The following is a 25,388-nucleotide window of genomic DNA, read 5'->3' as shown; positions in this document are numbered from 1 at the left end:
GAAAAGGAAAACAGCAGCAAAAAATGCCCACAATGCCAATGTATTTGCTATGTTGGCTCAATATATTCTTATTCCAGACTACATTGACCTTATGAAGAATGATCTTCACCAGTTTCTGTGACACTTTGCCAGTTCTGAGCCTTAACTGAGGAGGAGGATGCTACTGATTTAGATTCCAGAATATGCAGTCAGTCTGCTTCACTCTGCATTACCCTGCATGTACTGTATCTAATCTGTTACTTTGGAAGGGCCTGCAGCTGCTGTTAAGTGATTTATCTCAAGTAACCTCTGTGCTGTGACAGCTCTGAGATACTAGATGGTCCCAGCAGTGATAAGAGCAGCCACACTCAGCACAAAGTGCACAACTGCATATTCATGTCAAAGTGGGGTTTGCCAAATAAAATCTGCAGTGCAGTGATTAATCAGTCAATTTCTTTTTGTACACAAAATTCATTAAGAGAACAATGCGGTCTTCAATCTATTCTAGGGTAATGTAATTGTTATCTCATGAGTTGGCATGAAATTGTAAGAAATATCAACAAAGAGAGAAAAGTTTCCTTTGTTATTTTTCATTTAAAAAATTGTTATTTAAACGCAAAGGCTTGTACTAGGAAAACTTATTGCATTTTATTTTACAGTTTTACGATTAATCCTAACAGCAACTAAGAGGAATGAAGCCTTATTAACTAAGATTCCAAAGATCCATAATATTTGAATATTCTATTTTAAACTACACATTTTTTGAATACCGAATTTCTCATGAACATGTTAAAATAACCTTTTTAGCATAAAAAACTTTTCAACAGTTTTTAAGCAAATAAAAAAAATAACATGTTTTTAAAAGGCACATGATAATAAGAAGATACTAAAAAATTCCTCCTTTTTATTAAAAAAAAAAGCAAATCCACAAAAAAAAAACGAAACAAAAAAAAGAAACAAAAAAAAAAAAAAAAAAAAAACCAAAAAAAACCAACCAAACAAACAAACAACAAAAAAAAACAAAAAAAAAAACAACAAAAAAAAAAACAACAAGCAAATGAGAGGTCAAGTTTTCAATATGTTTGAATTCCCAAAGGTCAGAATTTTGTTTGGCTGAGTTGAAATGGATGTGAGTCAGGGATGGCTTACAGTTAGTGTTACTTCAGTAAATAAACCTTTCAGAATTAGCTTTCCCCTCAACTAACTATACTGAATAGCATCTGTTCCATCAAAACTGAGGAGGTCTTGTTCAGGTTTCTGGAAAGTATATCTTTGCAACCTAAACTGTCAAATGATGCTGTACTGTGTGAGTGATTATTTGGACTTTAATTTGAGTCTGTGATCCAATTCAAACAACTGATATTTAGACTAAGTAAGAAATACACATTTTCAAGCCTTTTACTGAACATGAACTGTCCCTCTGCTTTCAGACTTCTGTATTGGGTTTAAATGGAGAGGTTTTGGTAGTGAGGGGCTGCATAGGTGGTTTTTGTGAGAAGATGTCAGAAATTTCCCCCACGTCTGACACAGCCAGTGCCAGATGGCTTCAAGAATAAGCCATTAGTGACTGTGGCTGACCAAGAATAAGTCATCAGTGATGATGGTAGTGCTGCTGTCATTTAAGAAGGGGGAAAAAACTGCTGTGCAGGAGCAGCTGGAAGTGAGTAGTGAGAATATGTGATAGAAACAGCTCTGCAGACACCAGTCAGTGAAGGAGGGGAAAGGGTGCTCCAGGCATTGGAGGGTGCTCAGATTCATGGTCTGTAGAGAAGACCAGGTGAAGTAGAATGTCCCCCTGCATCCCATGGAGGTCAATGGGAGTGCAGAGACCCACCTGCAAGCCTTAGAGAACCCCATGCTGGAGCAGGTGAATTTGCCCAAAGCAGGCTGTTACCCCACAGGAGGACCACGCTGGAGCAGGCTGCTGGCAGTATTTGTGTTTCTGTGGGGAAGCCACACTGGAGCAGACTGTTTCTGAAGCAATGCAGCATCTGGAAAGATACCCACAATGAAACAGTTACTGGAGGACTGGAGGTGGGACACACGCTGGAAGAGGGGAAGAATGTGAGAAGTAATGAGTGGGAACAAGGTGTGATGAACTTACTGCAACCCCCCATTCCCTATGCCCGGGTGCCAGTGTGGGGAAAGAAACAGTGAAACTGAGAGTGAAGTTGAACTTGAGAAGAAGTGAGGATGGGGGAAAATGTGTTTTAAAATTTGTTCTTATTTTGCGTTACCCTACTCTGATTTGATTGGCAATAACTTAAATTAATTTTTGCAAGTCAAATCAGTTTGGCCTATGGCACTAACTGATCTCTTAAGTCCTTATCATGACATTTTTGTTGTACTTTCTCTCTCCTGTTTAGCTGAGGACGGGGAATGATAGAGCTTCCAGCCAAGGTCAGCCCACCACAATGCCTTAAACAAAAATTCTGAAATAGAAAACATTAAGTTTTTAGTTAAAATTTAGTACAAACTTGGGTTCAGATTGAGGTGGTTGTACCTATTGGTAGAACAGGGATGCAATAGCTTTAAATCTGAAATACTAAGTCAAATAAGCAGAGTTCATAGATTTCCTATATATCTCTAGGTTTCCTGCACAGATAATGGGAAAAAGCCATACCCATCAAGAAAACCACTGCATTCAGTAAAGGATATGAAAACTTCAAGGAGAGAAAAATATATGTTTAGAATCCTATTTCTGTCCTGAGTTTAAGCATCCCCTGCAGTAAGTATCCACATGAAAATAGAACTGGTAAGCTAACTCTGCTTCTTTAATGGAGATGTCTTTGTCACAATTTGTGAAATAAATGTCTCAACCACTATGTGAATCTTAGTTGCCTCAAAACCTTTGTATGTCCAGGTCTCAGCTTTAAAATGTATTAGTATATAAATTCTGTTCTGCACTAGCCTGTTTGCAGTGATAAATATTTTTGTCCCAGAGCTGTGAAGATACATCTTTTTCTCTCCAGTCTTTCAGTGTTAAAATTCTGCAGATTATTTACCTCATTCTAATAAATGTGATTAATTATTTTATCTCTATTAAAACCATTGTAGGAAAGAAGTGTTTGTACATAAATCCATTTGCAAAAATGACGGAACCTTACATGCAAATTTCAATAAATTAATTACTTTCTTTATTGCTGTCTGAAATGGCTTCTCCATGACAATTCTTTTTCAGATTAAGGTGTTTCAACTCTAGAAGGTTGCAACTTCCTTTTCTGTCATACTTATGTCACCCATCAATTTATTTTTTTTCTGGCAGAATTACCTATACATCAATTGTGTATGATACTTTTAAGGTTAACTTGAACAAAAACTGTGGAAAGAAAAGTCAGTAAGTAAATAACACTGCACAGAAACTGTTGTGAATTGAATGAGTGACTCCTAACAGGTCTTGTACAAGATATCTGTACTTCAATGTCCTTAGATGTCATTTTAGTTCAGGACCCTTGTGAAATTTGTGTACATTTAGATGAATGCTTAACCACAGAATTCCAATGTTGCTTGGTAGTGGTAAATAAGACAGTCCTAAGTGGTGTTGTTGTTGTTATTTGTTTGTTGTTGAATCTGTCAAAATGCACTAGACACCAAAGAAAATTGCAGTATCCTTTGTTTCTGCATATACATGCCTCTAAATTTTAGATAAAGTGAATTATTGTAAAGAGACTCTGCCATAAATTACAGCTGACAGTGGAAGTGATTAAGGCACATAGTTTGATTGCATGCATTAATCTCTACAACTTTTGTCAAGTCTAATTTAATTACCCATAGGTATATGTTTCTTTTTAATTTATTAGCTTTGTCAGTAATCAGTTGCATTGTATGCTATTACTTGCAAAAGGTGAAACCCAGCTACAATAGTGGAAAAATCAGACAGTGAACAGCAAAATAAAACGTTAAATGTCACAACCCTCAAGTGTATAGTAATACTGTTAAATCCACTTATGAAATGAGACTATTTACTTAATCTTGAAGGACTGTCACATATCTTGATTTAGACCAGTCCATTCTCCCAGGTAAAAACAGTTGAGAAGCCTTAATCATTTTCTGTTGTGTAAACTGCTGCTGAGGTTATCATCAGCCTTACAGATTTGTATTTTTTTAACCAACTTCATGTCTCTATTTGTACCTGGCTATTTATTGCTTAGATGACAGTACAGTCTTTTCCTCATGAACAAGTGATCATGAATACAGATATTTTATGATATATGACCTTTTAATAGACTAATATCAGGACCCCAATTTTCAGCACGCTCATCATTTTAGGCCCCATGTACAAGCTATGCATATTCTCTGAAAGTTTCTTTGTAATCCTGATGAGGTATTTAAGAATTCTTGTATAACTAGCAGAAGTGCCTGTTCTAGTACTCTATTGCGTTCCTAAATAGTAACATTTGCAAAACTCTCTACTCAGGAGCACTGTCTGGTCAGGTTTTTGAATTCAGTATTGCACAGTCTCATAAAGATCCATGTCTTTTACCTGTAAAATCCCTAACTATGTGGAAGATTGGGTGGTTTTTGGTTTGATGGTTTTTTGTATGCATGTTTTGTAGTTTTTTGTTTGTTTTTGTTTACTCATGCATTCTGCTATTTTAGTGAATAGACACAGAGGGGGTTTGGTGGTTGGTTACTAAAATACATTTTAATTGTGATTAAAGTGTCAGGATTTGCCGGGGTTTGGAAGTTGTTAACTCACTTGTCTACCATTGTGGTCTGTGTTGCCACAGTTATTATATTGTCTCCTTACATTGGTTAGCCAAATGACCAATCCCCTCTTTGGCCCAGTAACCCTTATAAGCTGCGGGAAATTTGAATAAAGGCTCTTCTTCTTTGCTGCTGGATTCCCTGCGTGCTACATGGTCTCTGTCTCTTGGCTTAAGTACCTCTGCCGCCAGTCCCTGCCACGAGGGACGGGCAGCGGGGGGGTGATTCCAGCCCTGAAAACCTTCACAGAGCAGCCGGCAGTGATCCCCCAGAAACCCCTCTAACTGCAACAAGGATTGGTTAATATTATTGGTTATTTCCACACTGACGTGGACAAAACAAAGGAAACAAAAATCATTTGGTACCACTAGGTGAGTGACTGTCAACATCTCAGAGCCAAGCTCTGTTTCCTCTGTGTCAATTAGTAAAATTTTGTACTGTGAAACTTCTGAAACAAATGTATAGCTGACAGAAGAATAATTTCTTTTCTAAATAACTGAAGAATTTTTACTGCCTACTTGCCCTTAACTAATGCACAGTAAACCATTTCAAACAAATATAACATTGAAATGTACACAAGGGAAATAAAAGAGGCTTCCTAAATTGCATAGTACATGCAATTATTATTATACTTGTTTAGTGGATATATGAAAATAAACTGCTTACTTGTGGCCAGTGGACCTAATTACTGCACTAGCTGACAGAAATAAGCCTTCCCATGAAGTAAATATGTTGTACTATATGGCTATAAATTTAAGAAAATATTTTTAATATAGCGCATGTACATTATTACTGTCATTGAACAATAAGTGCAGTATCTTGCAGTCTCTGAGAAATGATAGAAGTAATTAGGACTTGCAAACGAGCAAGACTGTGTTCTATGGCATGCCAAACTTCATGAAAAAATAGATAGCATGGCTCTGAAGTAGTGCACACACAAGGGCAGCAGGGAAGCTTTCAGTTTGAAAACTGTATACCAACCATATGATATACCCAGCAAGTGGAGAGTGTTATGTCTATATTTATTGTGTCTTTTTTCTCTAATATATAGACATCATACAGTGAAGCTTACTTTAAAAGTGTCATTACTTCCCACAAGGCTATAGGGTTGATGAGCAGTCAACAGACTGAGTGAGAAAAAGCTATTCCACTTGCAACTCAGAAGGCAAATTCTAGGCCAGGTGGAATAGTGCAGAGAAAAGTACCATGAGGCCAACAAGAATTCATATTGGACATCCAAATTAAAGAAAATACTAATGGAAGTCAAAAAGCTACATAGGAAGGCAAACTGTAAATTCAGAACAAAATAGAAAGTGTAAAATGGCTAAAAGCAGTGAATGGACCTATCATTCTCAAACTGAGAATCATCATAAGACAAATAATAGTATCAAAAAGTGAAGGTCCTTCATAAACCTATATAATTCTGTACTAATTTGCATTTCTGTATTTTTCAGCTGCCACTGTTTCATGAAGAAAATTACTGCTGCATTTAGAGACCAAAAAAAGAAGAAAAAAGTTCTGGTTATTCATGAAAACCTTCAATATATTTAATCAATTTACAGAAATAACCTTGCAATGTAAGATAATAAAAAACAGCTTTAAACAATAGCTATTCTATTCAATTTCTCCATGAAGTCCAGGGGTCTAATGCTGTATTGTGCAGACTATATACTGCTGGCCAAAAGAGTTTTTCACTATTAAGAGATCTTCTGTCTCTTTTCCTTTCTTAACAGATAGGTTGCCAGGAGCATCTTGGGTTTTGACACCAGTGTTAATTAAAGACAAACAATGAGTTAGGGATAGTGGAAATAAATGGGTGTGGGGGGAGAGAATGCGATACAGACTTCTGTAAGCAATTGCACAGCTTTAAAAGTCACGCTTCAAACTCTGCAAATATACATTGAGAGAAATACATGAACTGGTCACCCAAATAATACAATTGTGACTTTATAGTCACAATTACCTCATTTTTATCCTCCCATGTTGTGTTAGTTTGGGCTGGGGTAGTTAATTTTCTTTACAGTGGCTCGTATGGGTGTATGTTTTCTATTTGTGCTGAACACAGTAATGACAATAGATGTTTTTGTCATCTTTTAGCAGTGCTTACACAGAATCAAGGCCTTTTCTGTTTCTTGTACTGTGAGGCGAGATGGTTTGCCTGAGAAATTGTGAGGAGACATAATCAGGACAAGTGACCAAAAGGATATTCCATGCCATATGACATGATGCTCAATCATAAAGTGGGAGGAAAAAGGAGAAAGGGGGGCATGATTGGAGTGATGATGTTTGTCTTCCCAAGTAATTGTGAAATGTGATGGGACCCTACTCTTGTGGAGATGGCTGAACACGTAACTGCTCATGGGAAGCAGTGAATTAATTCCTTGTTTTGCTTTGCCTGTGCGCATGGCTTTTGCTTTGGCTATTAAACTGTCTATCTGAAACCATGAATTCTCTGGCTTTTACCCTTCCAGTTCTCTTTCCCATCTTGGTGGAAGAGTGAGAGGCTGCATGTGGCTTGCCTGCTGCCTAGGGTTAAACCATGACACATGTAAATAAGGTTGAATCCAGGAAGATAGTATAAATAATGGAAATTTTGCTCTTTAAGTATTGAAGCAGAACAACAATGAAGAGACAGGAGGAACACTGCTTGTTGAAACAAGTTATTGCCTGTTTACTGGAGATGGGGTTAAATGTGCTCATTTTACATTTGGTCTGATGAAAGAGGTGAGGAATATTTACTCTGATCCAGGTTCTTCCTTTCTACATGTCATAGTTAGGATGCGGCGCTCTCACCGCCGTGGCCCAGGTTCTATTCCCGGTCAGGGAAAAAGTCCTCTGGGCAGATGGAGCTCGTCAGCCCTGTAAGGCCATCCATCTAAGAGAAGGTCACTCTAAACAAACCTACGTCCTGAGGACCTCGCTGCCACCGTCCGAGCTTCACTCGGCCCCGGCAGATGAACCTCAGGATTAAAGGGTGGGCTCAGTTCAGCGCACACTGTGTCTCACCTAAAAAATCCACTGCGCAGGCTCGAAGGGTAAAGACCTTTCCCAAATCTTCGCTCGCGAAGACTGGCCACACACACAGTTGTTTACACACCACAATAAACTAACTGTACTGCAAGACTATTTCTCAGATTAATTATTACTCAGAAGTAAGATTAATTATAGAAGAAAAGCATTTAACGTGTTCAAGAACAGAAGTTGACTTTTACTTTTTTACTTTAACAAAATTTTAAAACAGAAGGAAAATGAGGACGTGCAATCATTCTGGCATGGACCCACACACTAGCCATCGAACTAGTCTCTTCTGTCTAGCCTCTTCAGAGACCTGCTCTGGATCAAGATAGACTGAGTATCTTGTACTATTCAGCATAAAGTCAGTTTCTGTTGTGTGATTCAGAGACAGAATGCAGTAACATCACTCATCTTTTTAATGTATACAGTCATGCTGTAACTGTGACAATTTCCAATGAAATGTCAATAAAAGAAATTAGGTATGGGTAACTAGCGAGTTAAAAAGCTACCACTGTATGTATGAGGAATATTGTTAATTTACCATGCATTTTGTTACAACTCTAATAAACGAGAAAGGAATGAAAAAAAGAGTAATTTTTAGGAGCAAAGGATACAAATAGTGTGAAATAAAAAATTTTAGTAACGCTTAAACTGAAGGTAGAAAACTACTTGCCCCGACCCTATGCAATATAACATGTCCTTTTGGGCTAGACATATAGGAAAACTTTGGCTTCACTAAAAACAGACAGAAGGACATGTTTGGTAACTGACCATCTTGATTTGTAATAGACAAAAATTTTTAAGAACTATTCTCCCACAACTGTAACAACTGATCTCTCTGTATCTTAAACTTAAACTCTGTCAAATGTAACTTTCAGGTGTTCTACAAATTAGATACAGTACTCTCTTTTGAGGCATTAAAATCCATTCCTTTATAAAAAAACCTGATCTGTACAGAATGGATGAAGTAGTCTCTCATAGAAAGGGAGGCTTAATTTCCATGACAGAAGTGTATGGATCATATTAAGCATAAAAATTTGCGTAGCTCAGAGCAAATGTCTATGCAAATGGTACATTGCCTATGCAAAGCATACAGTTAGAAAGATGTAGACTCATTAAGATATTTTCTTTTTTAGTTCCTTCTGACTTCTGAGGGAATGAATGGTGTTTTGTACCAATAATTTTTTCCACAGGAGAATCTGGATCTGCTTTGGACCACATTTTCAGGATCTCTTGTTAGCAGACGTTGTTTTCAAGTAACTACATTCTTAAACAGGTTGTGCACTGAAAATGGAAAACATGGAAACTGGAAATTGACATGCTTTAGAGAAGCCTGAGACAGAATGTTTCTCCACTTAGTAGCTCAGGCAGAACACGTAATTATTTTCACATCTTCTAGGAACATTGGTTTAGTGTTAGATTGCCTTATCATTGTCCACTTACAGTGCATTTTGGTTCTGTCATTCAGAACTACCTTGGGTAACATGTTAGATTTACTTTGAAATTCAATAACAGATTATTGAATAATTCTATCTATGTAGAAAACAATTATTTTACAGTTAAATTTGCCGTAAAACTTTCTTGTGCTTTGTGTCCCTTTATTTTACAGGTTATTTTCATGGAAGATGGTATTATTCCAAGGGTCAGGCAGCAGTTTGGTTGCTGCCCTCACAAGGCTGTTTCAATGAATTCAATTGTTTAGATATTTTTCAGAATAATATCTTCTAAAAAATTTGTATGGAGTTATGCTATATCTAAACATAATCTGTGAACAACAATACTTCTGCTGAAGAATACAAAGATAATCACAATTTCTAAGAGAAACCTTATTTTGCCAATTGAGTTTTTAAATTAATAAATTTTGTATTAATATCTACATATTCATACAAGTCTTTGCATCTACTTTCTCATTACTCAGTGATGAAGGAAGTTTTAGTTTAACTCTTACAGACAGAAAGGCCAATGGAAGGTTAAAGTCACAAAGGGAAACACCCTTAGTCATTGTCAGCATTTAATGCTATTTTAATATAAAGTTCACGGTTTTGGTGCCCATCTCTCAGAAAATATCTTTCTGAAATAGTTAAGTCAATCATGAGGCACAACTATGATGAATTCAGAGAAACAGAAATACCCTTCCCAGTATATGAAGGATTAGAAAAGAAATAAACCACAGAACAAACCATAAATTTCTATAGTTCCTCTGCCATTGATATTGAAAGTCCTTCGTGGGACTCATTATATAATGAGATGTTTAGCAGTTTGTATTTTTGCCCATATTTCATGAGATTCTACCTATATCCCAATTATTTTTTGTTTCAGATTAAATTATTTTAAGCTGTCAAAAAATTAGAAACTTAACAAATGGAGCATCCTAGTGTATTTAATATATTCAATGTAGTATCACATAGTAACTTTTAAGTAAAGTGCTGAGATATCATTAGAGTAGATAGAGTGTAATGTGGGTTGAGATTTGGCAAAACTGTGAGGATCAAAGGTCTATGAACAGTGGCACAGTCCAGCTGGAGGCCAGTCACAATAGGTCTCTGTCACAGAGCTGACCTGGGATCAGTATTATTTCATTAGTATTTAATTACCTGTTTCATTTTCTTAATTACAACCTAAATGATTGGATGAGCTGCACCCTCAGCAAAACTGTGGGTGATACCCGTCTGGATAAGTGGTCAATACACTGGAGAATAGGACTAATGTGCAGAGGGCAGCAGAGAGGCTGGAGAAGCAAGCAGAAATAACTCCACAAAAATCATTTAAGCAAAAGCAAACAAATTCCAGCCCCTGGGATGGGCAAAACCCTGCAGCGGAAAAGGCTGGGGGCAACTGGCTGGGAGCAGCTCTGCAGAACTGTCTCTGAGGACACTACCAGGTTGGTAGTGTCCTCGTGCAGCAATATAGCCTCCTGTCTGGGGTCGCACAAACAGGGATGCAGTCAGCAGGTCTCGTCAGGGATCTGTACCCTGTGAGACACTCCTGAGTGCTGTGCTGAGCTCAGACTCCTCTGCATGACACAGACACTGACATACTAGTGTGTGTCCTACAGAGGCCACTGAAGCAATCAGGGCTGGAGCATTGGACATTCAAGGAGATACTGCAGGATTTGTGTGTGTTAAGCCTTTAGGAAAAGACAGGGTGAGAGGGAGCATGATTGCTATCTTCAGGTATCTGATATGAGAGTACAGAGAAAATAACTTCTCATACCACACTTATCAGGTGGATGAACTGTAGGTAAGTCAGATTCATGACCACTGAAGAACCTGAATATTCTAAAGGGCTCAATGAGGTACATTCTAGAATCTGAGGGAATTGACCAACGTAATTGTCAAGTCACTCTTCATGTTATTTGAAAGGTCATGACAGTTGAGGGAAATTCCGGGTGACTGGAAGAGGGGAAACATTGTATCCATCTTTGAAAAGTGTAGAAAGGAGGACCCTGGGAACTACAGACCTGCCAGTCTCCCCTGTGTGTCTGGCAAGAACATGCAACAAATCCTCACAGAAGTTATGATAAAGTACATAGAGGTGATTTAAGAGCAATGGATGTCATTTATCTGGACTTCTGTTAAGCCTTTGACATGGTACCCCACACCATACAGCTCTTTAAATTCAAGAGAGATGGATTCAATGGCTGGACAGTTCAGTGGATAAGGAATCGGTTGGACAGTCACATCTAGAGGTTAGTGGTCAATGGCTTAGAGTTCCAGATGCACTTCAGCAATAGATGGTGTCCCTCAGGGATCCATACTGGGACCAGTGATCTTCAGCATCTTTGTTAGTGAGATAGACAAAGGGATCGAGTGCATCCTCAGCAAGTTTGCAGATGAGACCAAGCTGAGTGGTGCGGTTGACACATCTCAGCTACAGGATGCCATGCAGAGGGACCTGCGCAAGCTGAAGAAGTGGATCCATGAGAATCTAATGAGGTTTAACAGAGCCAAGTGCAATGTCCTGCACCTGGGCTGGGACAACCCACAGTGTCAATAAAGACTGGGAGACGAGCAGAATGAGAACAGTCCTCATGAGAAGAACACGAGGGTGCTCATGGATGAGAGGCTGGAATGAGCCAGCAATGTGCATTCACAGCCCAGAAAGCCAACCACATCCTCAGCTGCACCAAAAGCAGTGTGGTCAGCGGGTCAAGGGAGGTGATTCTGCCACTGTACTCCTCTCTGAGAAGATCCCACCTGGGGTACTGAGTCCAGCACAGGAGGGGTATCAACCTTTTTGAACAAGCCCAGACAAGGGCCAGAAAGTTTATTTAGAGGGAGCACCTCTACTACAGGGAAAGGCTGAGACAGTTGGGATTGTTCATCCTGGGGTGACCTAACTGTGGCTTTCCAGTATTTGAAGGAAGCCTACAAGGAACATGTAGTAAAATTTTTTACAAGGACATATAATGACAGCACAAGGGGCAATGGCTTTAAATTGAGAGTAGGTTTAGATTAATATTAGGAAGAAATTCTTCACTGTGAGGGTGGTTAGGCACTGGAACAGGCTGCCCAGAGAACTTGTGGACTCCCCACCCCTGGAAGTGTTCAAGGTCAGGTTGGATGGGGCTCTGGGCAACCTGCTCAAGTGAAAGGTTAGAGGCAAGGGGATTGGAACTAGAGAATTTTGAGGTCCTTTCCAACCCAAACCATTCTGTGAGTCTGTGAAGACGGAGATGTACACTGAAACAATAAGAGAGGACATACAAAAGGGAGGTTTCACCTAGGAAACAAAAGAATTTTTTGCACATTATAGGTAGTCAGAGATTTAAACAGGTTAGCCAGAAAGTCTGTGCAACCTCCACCCTTGATAGCATACAGAAATCAATGGGAAAAAGCTCTAAATAACTTGATCTAGTTGTACTTTCTTTGAGCATGGGACCAGATGACCACCAGAAATAATTTCCAAAGTATATACGTACATAATTCTCTATTATAGAAGGGTTATATCCAGTGTGCTTATTTTATAACTTGTTTGCAACATGTCGCACTGTCAGGAATTGCATCTAAATCTGACAACCACAAAATATTTTTATTTTTTTCCAAATAATAAATTTCTCTTAATTCTCTTTCAAAAGCTACCTCTACTGTGCATACATCCATCTGGGACTAAAACCACTTATAATATAGGGTTCAGAAATACAGGAAAAACTCCTTTTGGAGATACAGTTTGTCTAGTTTTGTTCATATTTTAAATGTTATGGGGTTTATTCCATGACATACTTTCTCAGGCATTCCTGCCTGAATGTTGCAAGGTCAATGACACCCTAAGTACCTAGGATGTTTTCTAATCATGTGAATTCATAATGAAATAGTAAGATTACTCATCTTGAAATAGAGTAAAATGCATTTATATTTCAATATCTAGTTTCCTGACAAGAATGAGGCAGACAAAACTGTGTACCACGCTGCAAGTTAAAAATTTTCGGTATCTCACAATCTTTATGAGTTATTAAGTAGCATTATAAGCTTATTTTCTTATTACCAAAATTAAAATCTAATTTAAAAAACAATAAAACCACAGATAAACTTTCCATCTAGAGACAATTATGTCCACTTTGCAACGCAGTTGGTCTGAAAAATCCTATCTAGACTAAGAAGTCAAAAGAATTGTACAACATAAAATGAATTCCCCAAGTTATAATTAAAAACTCCACTCATTGATTTCTGCATTGACTGCTTAACTGAAATAGGATCACATAGAATCTTGATTCTTGTGATTACCTTTGGGTGCCCCTTTGCAACATACTTTCAGCACACTGTCAGCCATTAATCAAATCAAATCATGTCAAGGAGCTTTTTGAAGTATCATGAACTTGAAAATGTTGGTATTTGGTGGGAACATAAGGCCTTAAAGGATTGAAGGATATTAGGCAGGCAAGAAGAATGAAAGACATGAGGATTCACACGTATGGGAGGGGAGTGAAACCCCGGTCTGTCCCACTGTGTGCAACTTGTTCATATGTTACAATAACTCTTCACTATGTTTTCTTGCTTCCTTGAAGTAAGTTTGGGGGTAAGTGTTTGGCAGTATCAAGCTCTGTATGCTCTAATTAATCAAATGTAAGATACATTAGAAGAAACACTGACAAAATAATTAGTGGTTTAACTCACTCTGCAAGTTTTTGATATATACATAATAAGTGGAACTTTTACTTCTGTTGCAGGGAAAACATTGGCAGTTGTATTTTGCTGCTGGAAGTTAAAACACTGGGATGTTTGCTCCCTCTCTCTCTCACTCTCTTTCTCTCTCTCTCTGAAAGTAGCTTAATGAAATGAAAACAACAATGGCATCACTGTTGTGTCCCTATATTGAAATGTGATATTGAAAAGTTTTCTTTAGGGTATTTCATTACTTATTTGGTTGAATAAAAGATACGTGGTGTCAAACACAAACCTAAATCACCTTGTGTTCTGGTGTCTTCTCTCCTTACTGATCAACAGCCTGTGAGACAGAAGAAAAGCTGTGAGAGATATCTGCTGAAAATTATTTGTGGCAGAAGTCTGTTTTCCCTGGTGGTTTTGCACAACAGCTTAGTAACATTTTAAAGCATTTCCCTTTCCTTATGCAGAATTTCTTTCAAAGCGTCAGCATAGCATTGTTCTTACTTTACACGAAAGGACAAACCTCTTGTGATTTGAAGCTGCTGACATCTTCATTTAGCAGTCCTGTGATGGTGATTATTTTGCATCACAAAAGGGAGTCCATATTCATTATAATTTATACTGAAGGCTGTATCACTGTCTGTGGATTTATATAGGAATTTAAAAATTTGGATTGCTCATAGGAAAAGCATTTCATGGACTTAATATACCATATCTATAAAGGGAAAAATCCTAGCAGTTTAGAGCCACTGGATATTTTTTACCCACATTTATAGAAAACCAATAGTTTTGCCTCCCTAAGGGAGGTGAAAAAAATTAGAAGACAGAGGAAAAAGGAACCTATCAAGAATGCCTTTTCTCATCAGAACTTGAACAGTATTTTTTCATAATACTTCTGCCCAAAAAGCAAAATAAAATTTTAAAATATTTTCTGCATGTCTGCATTTTAAATATATTTAGAATCTCTGCCTTCATCAACTGTAGCTAATATTTCATGTCATGAAAACTAAAATCAAACCAAACCAAAACAAAAAAGAACCATAAAAAAAAAAAAGCTCCCAAAAATGGCATCAGTGACCAGTGGTCTGAAAAAAATTTTCATAAATTTTGTACGGTTTTAAATGCCATCCAAAGTCTCCCAAGTTAGTCTTCAGTATGTAAGGTGTGAAGTTAAAAAGCTTTCATAAAAGAAAGTTCAAGAAAAAAGAAATTCCGTAACAAGTCAAGAGATTATGCTGTTGTGCTGAGATATTTCTTTCCAAAGTGATGTACTGAATGTGGGATAGAAATAGGTTCCTCACTTATAATGTGAACTGACTGAATTATCAGCTAGTGTAAATGAAGCTCTGACCTATATTTTAAAAATTGATAAAGTATTATGAATTGGGAAGGTCATTTCCATACTGTTTTGTTCAGAAATAAATGTTAGCTGATAGATGTCATCATAATATGTGCAACAAATTACTGCTTATTGTCGAGCTATTGAAACTACATGTCAGTATAGTATTTGCTAAAGGTAAACAAAGCAGCACTCTGTTACAATACTATGATTGCCAAATGTTTCTCAGAAATTAGGTAAAAGTAAGCTTCTGGTAAACATTGTATAGAGAAATTACAACTATAGGTTATCTTAAATGCAGATTTTAAATTCTCCATAATTCTAATGAAAACACTTCACCCAGCCTAACAGTACAGTGTAGAATTCTATGCTTTTATAACAAATGCTTACAGGCCATCTGCTCATCTGTAATGTACTCCATTTTGCTTTCTTCCCCTTCTCTTCTGCATCTCAGGTGCCTATACAATTCAAGAAACAAAAAAGCAAAACATGAGAATATTGAAATACACAGAGAGAAATGTAAAGGTATAATTTTACACGTTTCTAAGAAAGGTTATTATAGCTCTAGCACTGCAAATATGGCTACAATAGTCTGAATGTCAGCTAGGTAAATGAAGGTAGATCAAACATGTTTTAATCTGTCCAAAATCTCCATTTTGTTTAAATTTTTGACATTTTCTGACACAAACTAAATATTCTTATCACCCCTTGATCTGAGGAATTCAGGTTTGTGAAATTTTCCTTTCTAATAAAAAAATAAGGTGGAATACCTATGTCTCTAAGTAAAGTGGGTAACAATTAAGTTTGAATTAAGACTTCCTGGTTCACCAACACACGAAATACCAAGTAACAGGTATCATTCACTTCACTAGTGACTCCAACTATATCTTATAAAAGAAGAAGTTTATAAGTAATTTTAGTCAGATTCTTGAAGCCATGATTCTGTGCCTTGTAATTCTTCACTCACTCTGGTACTGGTTACTTTTTTGGTGGTGGTTTTCCTGGTCGACCTACCACAGAATCACAGAGTCACTGATACTGACCAGCACTTCTTCATGTTTTCTAGACACGTCCAGGCAGATTTCAGCGTCTCCAAGGACAGAGATACCACAGCCTCTTGAGGAAACACATTAAATTGTTTGATAACCCTCACAATAAAATCCCCTTTTCTTCTGTTCAGAATTATTTTCACATATCTCAGTTTGTGTCACCTGCCTCTTGTCTCTGAACACCACTGAGAAATTTGGTTCCTTCTTCTTAATTCAGTCCCCTAAGAACATATATACCTGAAGAACATCCTCATGAGCCTTTTTTTCTCCAGGATGTACACTCACAGCTCTCTCAGTCTCTCCTGCTGTGAGAGATACTCCAGTCACTTTATCATCTCCATGGTTCCCCAGGGGACTCTCTCCAGTAAAGAATCATAGAATAGTTTGAGGTAGAAGGGACCTTTTAAAGGTCGTTTAGTCCAACCCTCCACCAATGAGCAGGGACATCTTCAAACAGATTAGGTTGCTCAAAGCTCCAAGCAAACTGACCTTGAACATTTGTAGGTGTTCTAGCTTTCTCACAGTTGCTGAGAGGGGGTAGAGCCTAGAGCCATGTGGGCACATCTGGGTTCCTGTTGTATACCACCCACATCATTGCTGGGTGTGTGGCTTTTTGGAGAAGAAAAGACAAATGCACAGCAGAAGCAGTGTCATTTTTGTTCCTTTTTTTATTCCAGGAAAGCAAAAGGGAAAGCAGAGCTGATGAGGGACAATGCAGGCATGAAGTGGAGCAGTTGGTTGATGTGGTCTGCATGCAGTCAGGACAGTGTGGATGGGGAACAGAGCGGTTGTTGCAGGCAGAGCGGAGTGGTCGGTGCGGCACAGCACCGTCCAACTTGTCATTGTTTTTCGCTGTCTCAGGCTGTGGAGAAAAAGATACCGGCTGCAGTAACATCTGCCATTTTCTCCTTTGTCTTGGGACACTGCATACCACTGCCAGACTGCAGTAGCTTCCACCATTTTCTTCTTTGTCTCAGGAAAGGGTCGTGTGACCAGTGGGATGTGGCAACGCCTGCCATCATCTCCTGTGTCTTGACAGACACACGAAACTAGGTTGGGGTGGCAAGTACCTTTTGATATATAACTCACCCTGTCTTTTGTATACTTTTGTTATTAGTATTGCTGCTGTTACTGTTTGTTACTGTTTTTTCCTGTAATGCATAATTTCAACCCATAGTCTCTGCCTTTTGACCCTTTCTCACCGGAGGGGGTGGGAAGAAGTGAAGTGACTGCTTTAAGTTTGAATTCCCGCTGGTTTTAAACAACACTAGGGATGGGGCATGTAACACCTCTCTGGGCAACCTGTGCCAGTGCTTTACCACCCTCATTGTCAAATGCTTCTTTTTTATACTAAATTTAAATCAAATCTCCTACAGTCAGAAGCCATTGCCCCTTATCCTATCACAACAGGACCTTGTTGTAAGTCCCTCTGTAGCTTTCTTATAGGCCTCCTTCAGGTTTTGGGAGGCTGCTGTAAAGTCATTTTGGAGCTGTCTCTTCTCCAGGTTGAACAACCAGAGTTCATTTAGCCTGTCATCATACAGGAGATTCTCCAGCCCTCAGATTGTCTTTGTGGTCCTACTTTTGACTTGCTCCAACAGGTCCATGTCCTTCTTGTATTGGAGGTGCCAGACACAGCACTCCAGGTGGCATCTTGTGATAGTGCAGGAGAGTGGGAAAATCACCTCCCTCGACGCGCTGGTGGACACCAGGACACAATTACTGGCTTATGTCCAGCCTCTCATCCACCAGCACTCTCAAATCTTTCTTTGCGCAGCTGCTTATATGAATTTATACTTGCAATTGCCCCAACCCCGCTGCAGGACTTGAAACTCAGTTGACCCTTATGACCTTGCCGTGGACCCACTTCTTAAGCTTGCTGACCTCCCCAGGATGGCACCTGTTCTTCAGGTGTGTCAAAAGACATGCAACAGTTCTGGTCTCAATACAGACCCCAAAGGGACACTCCTTGTCACTGATGCCCATCTGGAACTCTAAGCCATTGACCACTAACCTCTAGATGTGACTGTCCAACCAATTCCTTATCCTCTGAACTGTCCAGCCATTGAATCCATCTCTCTTGAATTTAAAGAGCTGTATGGTGTGGGGTACCATGTCAAAGGCTTAACAGAAGTCCAGATAAATGACAACCATAGCTCTTAAATCACCTCCTGGTCCTCTATGTGCTTTAGCATAGCTTCTGTGAGGATCTGTTGCATGCTCTTGCCAGACACAGAGAGGAGACTGGCAGGTCTGTAGTTCCCATCGTTCTCCTTTCCATCATTTATAAAGATGGGTAATTTTTTTCCTTTTTTTTTCCCCAATAACTACGGATGTCCCCTGACTGCTATGACTTTTTGAATATCTTGGAGAGTGCCCCACCAGCCCCCATCCTGAGGTCCATCTCCTGGGGAGGTGTAGGAAGAGAGGTTACTGCTATGGCAAGAATGAAGCAAAAAGTTTTTTAGGTACTGCAGCCTTCCCCTTGTCCGTTGCTACCTTTCTTGGTCTTAAGAGATGTCTGCTTTCTTTAACCTTCCTTTTCTGTCTGACACACCTATAGAAGCCATTGCTGTTATGCTTTGCATCCCTTGCCACGTTCAGCTCCACCTTTGCCTTGGCCTTCTGTCATGGTTTGAGATAGCCCCAAAATCCAATTCCCTAGCTCCATCCCCCCTCCCACATCTCAACCTAATGTGAGATGGGTTTTTCCAGACAAAACACACCAGACTCAAAGTGGGGGAAAGGGAATATATTACAATGACTGTACAAATAAATACCATATCACATTATACACATGATCACAACTATCTCTACCATGACATATGTATTTACAGTGGATCAGATCTCTTCTCCCCTCCAAATAAAAGTCCAGGAGGGAAAGAAGGACAGATCCCTTCCAGTCCTTAAGCAGCAGCATCTTCTGAGGCAGCAGTCTGTCTGTCTTCTCCACATGCAGCAGCTGATAGCTGGCTTTCTGCCAGCATCCACGAGGGAGGTATCCAAACCTCTCTCGGCCCCATCGCCTCCAACCGAGGGGTCTTCCATGGGCTTCGTAACCCCAGACAAGGTCGTATCACCACGTCATATCACGAAGACACAGGGGGGTCTTCGTGACAGTCTGGTATCTCCAGGAGACTCAGCTCCTTGCAGGGCCTCTGTGCCCTACCTTCAGGCTGCCACCGTGGCAGCAGTGCAAGGGGGGGAGCCAAGGTCAACTCCCCCCGCATTCCATCTGGCCGTCCAGCTATGGGACACTCTGAGCTTCTCAACTCCTCTCTCTCTCCAGTGCTGCATGTCTAAAACTCTTCTCCTAAATAGGAGTCCATGTCCCTCTTTTCTCAGAGGGATCTCAAAGGAGTTTGGGGGGCTGGTACAGTCTTACCCCCAGAACTCTGTCTCTCAGGCTGCTGGCTCTCTTTCTTCCCGGCTCTCCTTCCAGGAGTCCTTTCTCTGGTGCTGCATGTCTTTGTTGTTTCTCCGGTTCAGGTTCTTATCTCTGGCTCTCTGCCACTATTTCTCTGGTCAGTGTTGGTTGTTGCTCTGCGCCCATGGAGAAAACATCTCCCGGCATAACTACAGACACTTAGTCCAGCTTTATGCTGTTCCAGGTCCCTGCAGCCCCCCAGCCAGGGGTTGGGAGGCCCCAGAGGGCCCAAGGGGCTCAGAGCCCCTTCCTCGTGGCTCTACAACATGGCCACCTCTCCTCAACAACCAAAACTACAACTCATCTCTTCCGGTGAGCTTGTGGGATGTTGGCATTTTTGCAGGAGCGCCCATTGGACAGAACTTCAAAACTTCCAGGGGTTTCCACCCCTTGGGGTCTACCACTTTTTCTTAGCCTCTGGGAGAACACAAGGTCCAAACCACTACACCTTCCTCCTCCATAGTTACACAACCAGACTGCGTCCCTGTGCTCTTCTCAGTATACCTGTCTCTGCTTCTATTGACTATGCCTTTGCTTCTTTACCTTTAGTTTTACCAGCAGATGTACCTATGTCTCTCTTGTGCAAGGCAGCTCAGCACTGAACATGCCACCCAGATGAGTCTCATTTGAGCTAGTACTACCTCCTTTGATCTGCCTTCAGTGGCCTTCCTGATGTGTCAGGATGGTTTTGATCCTCTTTGCTGCAAGGGCACACTGCTGACTCATGGTCAACTTATTGTTCACCAAGACAAAGGGTGTCTCTCTGCCAAGCTTGACACCAGCTGATGGGCAATCAACATGTACTGATGCAGAGGGTTATTCCTTCTCAGCTGCGGGGTGTGTCACTTTTGTCAAATTTAATGTGATTGCCCATTTTCCAGCCCTTCTAGATCCCTCTGAAAGACAGTGCACACATCTAGTGTATCACCTGCTCTTTCTAGTTTGGTACACTCTGTACAAGATTGTCATCTCTTTCTAGTATAATGAGTGACTTCATCTCACCAATTGCTGCTCTACTTCTTACAAAAGCTTTTTGTATTGTATGTTTCAGCTTCTACCTAAATACGTGAGCTTGTGTTTTCACTTATGGCTATTATAGTTTCAGTTGTCTCATTAAACAAAATCATTAAACTGCTTCTGCTGGTTTAAACTGACAGAAAGGCAGATGTTATGCTACCAACTCTGATGGAATTGAATCCAACTCATTCCAAATGAGAATCCACTATTTTGCAGCAACATTTTAAAATCTACTTGTAACTTCTGAACAAGTCTGAGAGTGAAACTAAAAATCTTGGCTTTAAATTTGCTTGCGTTGAATTTTACATCTTACCATTAATTCCACTGAAACAGCTAAGCCCTAAGTAAGGGCTTAGGAAAAATCCTGCCATATCTGATTTTTAAATATTCATAACTCAGAGAAATAGAAAGGTATTTTCGCTTGAAGATTGTGCTAGTGTTCGGAGTTTTTTGTTTGTTTGTTTGTTTGTTTTGTTGGTTTTTTTTTCCAGTGAAGGTTTAATTTGCCCCAATATTCAATATTAAAACAGAAAGCTTTTCACTGTTCTAAGAATTAACATAATATAAATATTTGTTTTGCATATTTTAATGCTTAAGAGTGCTTTACATCATCTTTTCTTTCGAAAGACAACAAGCAAAAAGTCTCAGACCAGAAGTTTTAAGGTTGAGCATGAAAGTGGAATGTATACCACTGTATAACATATAATTGTAAGTGTTGGAACACATTCAAGATGCAGTGGCCATTTCCTTCTCTATCCCATATTTTTAGAAGGAATCCAGCAATCTACTGTGTCAATTATACACAGAGATTTTAAAAAAAAGTTGTTTATGGTATACTTCAAGTAAATAAAACCCAAATCTTTTTATAAGAAACTGTAAGGAATGTTTATCAATTTTTTATGTTTTATTTCATGTTACTTTTGAAGCAAGAACTGCAAATTAAAATTTTTAAATTTTTTGCTTAAAAACATTTGTTGTAAGAATATATTTACTTTCAACATATGAACACTGGAGAAATTTTTGAGTATCAGAATACCTTATGACTTATATTTTGATAATATGATCTGATTGACTTGTTGATAGGAAAACAAAGTAGGATTTTTAGTCCTTTTATTCTCCTACATCTCTGAAGTCTGCCTTATTTTCCTTGAGGAACAGGTAGAACACCAAATACTCATCATGTTTAACAAGTAATTTACAGACATTTTAAAAAAAAAGCCTAAAAACATATTTACTGCACTATGAATAGAAGTTTAGTTTATGGAACATGAAATAAATACTCAGGATGGAGATGTGTATTTTGCATTCACAGATTTTATTTTAAAGACTTACTTAATCTTGGTTAGGATTGAAGCAGCAGAAAATATATTTCTCTAAGTTTATTTTTATTTATTTACACTTTATTGTACTGAGGTATGGCAGTCTTCCCTATTTTTGAATGTCGTTATAGTCTAACCAGTGTCCAAACAGAAGTTATTGGCAATAACCACACTCTTCTTTTCCAGCCTCTACCACAGCCTTCCAAGAATTTTCAACCTTCACCCTTTGCTGATTTCCTTACATGGATCTGAGGGGCTTGCTTTGATCTTGCGGCTGAGTTAATAGTGGCCTTTACTAATAAAATCAGAAATTTCTAACACTACGACGACTTTGTTCCATATTCTGTGTTTTAGGATCAGGGCCAGGAGTTATTGCTTACTTATACGTTGTTTAACACCCAGCCAAAATAAAACGCCATTTTATTTCTCATAACCATTAGTTTAAACTGGTACAATCTGTCTATGGAAAGTGTTGTCACATATTAAAGGGGCAGATATCTGCATTCCACTATTAGTAATTTTAAAGCAATGTTTCTTCTTAGTTTTCAAGTTTTGAGGAGAAAATCAGTACATCAGACTCCCACAATACTGCAGAATTAATCAATATTTTTGCTTTCTGCCTTCCTTGCCTGTGCTTATCTCAGTGTTTTAGTTTTGCTACCACTTGAAACTATCCAGTTGACTAATAAAAGGAATGAAAGAATGTGACAAAGTCATCAAATGCCTTTATATCAGCATCTTTTCCAGATGACGTGCTAGAAAGGGTGTCAGGAATAGTGAATTGAAGAGAATATACAATCTGCATTTACACTTTTACTTACATTTTAAGAAGTTTCGCATTTTGTAGAAGTAACATCTAGTTGTTTTATTCCCTTTAATTTTGACTACTTTCCATGTCTCGCCTTTCCTCTTTTTCACAGTCCTGAAAACAGAAGAGTGAACAAATATATATTCATTGTGTTTGGTCGATTAAATGACAAAATTTGGATATATAGGGGGTGATAATTGAGACGCCTTTGTGTAAACTGGGAAATAACAAGTTCTTCAGAATTCAATAAACACCTCAATCTCTTTTAAATGCAGTGCCAATTTTCTTTCTTTTATATTTTTATGCTATGTTGATTATTGTTTACACTGAAGCTTTTGCAAAACAACAAAAATCTCTATTTTAAACACTAGGTATAAAGAAAAAATGTTTGAATGAAAAAAATAGCAGCTTGCATGAATTTGACAATGTTCTTTCATATTGTTTGGCAAAAAATAAACACAAAGTGAATATATTTTAGTTGCCAGCAGACTAAAGCACTGCCTGTGCCTGAAGTTAGTGTGACAGATGATTGCAGTATATATTGTGCTGCATGGACAGTAAGTAACATCACTCCCAGAGATGCTTAAAGTGGTGTATAGAAAGGAAGGTTCACTGTGGGTTCAGACAAGGAAAGATGTAAAGACTAAATGGCAATTTTTTGTTATGCTGCAGAGTGACATGTAGATGCCTCACAAAGTGCCAATCACAGCTGACCAATCAGTAGCAGCCTTCTTTTTTTTTCCATATGGATTTAATTTAATTCAAAAATTTTTAAGTGATTGGATATCAGCTGGCAAGCAACAGAAAACAGTTAGTCAAGACTATTCAATTATTTCCTGATACATGGGTGAATTTTCATTTTAAAATGTTGCAAAATCCTGCCTTATGAATTGTATATTAAATGATGATCTATGTTTTTACCTTATCAAATTTGTCAGTGATGTTTTGTATGTATGACCTTTTACTTTTACACTGTTCACTTGCTTTTAAACATGTTTTTCTTCATAGTAAGGATTAGGTTTCAGTTGCTGGCTGAGTCAATCTAATACTTCTGCAGAGAGAGGTTGTCTTTTACTGATGCTGTTTGTGGCTCTGTAATTCTAATTTTTTTTTTGTCTTGACTCTGCAACTCTGAGTCAACATAACTCACTAACTACTCAGAATAGTATGTCAGAAAAGACTAAAAACCACTTCTTTATTGTACTGAACGCAATCAATAGCATATATACAAATACTATAATCAGAACAACTAAGGAACACTTGTGAGTAGGGAAGATTATAAAAAGGGAAAATTAATACTATTTTTGTCATAGAAGAACACTCAGATTGATCTTACTTGCTAGCTTTTTTTGCACTTATGCCATATAATTACCTAGTTCTGGCTGAGAAGTAATTCAATAAGTATAGCGCTCTTAGACTAAGAAATCCTGTGGAATAGTTTTGTAATTGTTACAGATTATTTTCAAAGTTTTGGCAGCATATATTCTGTGAAAAGAAAAGCAAGATTTCAGAAATGTATGACCTCAGTAGTAATCCAGTCCACTGAATGGTATCACACACAGAACAGATTGTTGTGTCAAGATCTTTCTTACCCCTACATGACCTGAGATAAAAAAAATATGTATAATGCATATGTTATTGTATGAAATCTCTTTACTTTTATACTGTATATTGATAATGGCAAGAGAATTGGGACAAAAGTGTTTTGTTTCATTTTGCTTTGCATTTTGAAGTCGTGATGTGAGTGTGTAGAATACTGGAGATGAAGTTAATTCACAAAGATCCTAGCAAAATGAAGCAATAAGCTATCTCTGAGTGATATGAAACAGATTCATGTACCTCAGCATAACTGACCAAAATGACTAAGAATCATGTGAGCACAAAGGAGAACACTTTACACACCTTAGAGAAAGTGTATTTTAGAGTAGAAAACTACCATCACACAACTGAACAGTGACCGATGACTTTCATGTTTTCCTTCATACTACTTTCCAATAAAATCTCTGAGATTAAAAAAGTAAATTAAAATAAAATTTTAAAGTACAGTATCTAGTTTCTAAATAACAAATAGAGATTAGGTACTTGAACTACAAGTGTATACTTTGCCAACCAATTAGGATTAGAAAAAAAAATCCTTACTCAAGGTTTGTCAACATTTATTGACACAGGTAGAATTTCACTCTTTTATCTGGAAAAAATCCAGAATGTAGTAAAAACTATTTGATATGGATTATAAGAATAGAATAATTCATATGAAGCTTTCCACATAAAAAATATAATTCTACTATTCTTTACCTCATCAAGTGTTTAATTTTTTAGTAAGGAAGTTCAGTGATTGTAAAGCAGCTATATATTGTCATTAGGTTAAAGAAAAGATATTTTGATTTATTAGTGACCCCCAGTCAGTGGGGTATCCACTGACATTAGTATATCACGAATATTAGTTAAATAAAATCTTTTCACAGAAAAAGTAAATAATTTTTCTGCTTCTACACAGCCTGTTCTAACACCCCCACCGAATTTGGTATGTTCTAATGTTATCAAAAGATTGATATTGGAAAAGGATGTGCTTTTTCCTAACACAAACACAAAGAACAACACACAAAAAAAAAAGATTAATAATA

General features: G+C 38.2%; 1 long non-coding RNA gene across 2 annotated transcripts in view; it reads left to right on the top strand.

The window, feature by feature from the left end:
* Positions 1 to 6,244, top strand: part of LOC127460996 (uncharacterized) — a 31,029-nt gene extending 24,785 nt beyond the window's left edge. Inside the window, exons 2-4 of one of the 2 annotated variants that reach the window (XR_007899943.1) lie at positions 2,570 to 2,707; positions 3,245 to 3,316; positions 6,141 to 6,244. This is a non-coding gene — a long non-coding RNA (uncharacterized LOC127460996). The remainder of the gene's footprint in view (positions 1 to 2,569; positions 2,708 to 3,244; positions 3,317 to 6,140) is intronic. The other variant, XR_007899944.1, reaches the window with a different exon arrangement.
* Positions 6,245 to 25,388: the final 19,144 nt, after the last annotated feature.

The sequence above is a fragment of the Manacus candei genome, unplaced genomic scaffold, assembly GCF_025592945.1.
Source record: "Manacus candei isolate 608988 ecotype Guabito, Panama unplaced genomic scaffold, ASM2559294v1 h1tg000093l, whole genome shotgun sequence".
Classification (NCBI taxonomy): domain Eukaryota; kingdom Metazoa; phylum Chordata; class Aves; order Passeriformes; family Pipridae; genus Manacus; species Manacus candei.
This window is presented reverse-complemented; position numbering and strand designations above follow the sequence as displayed.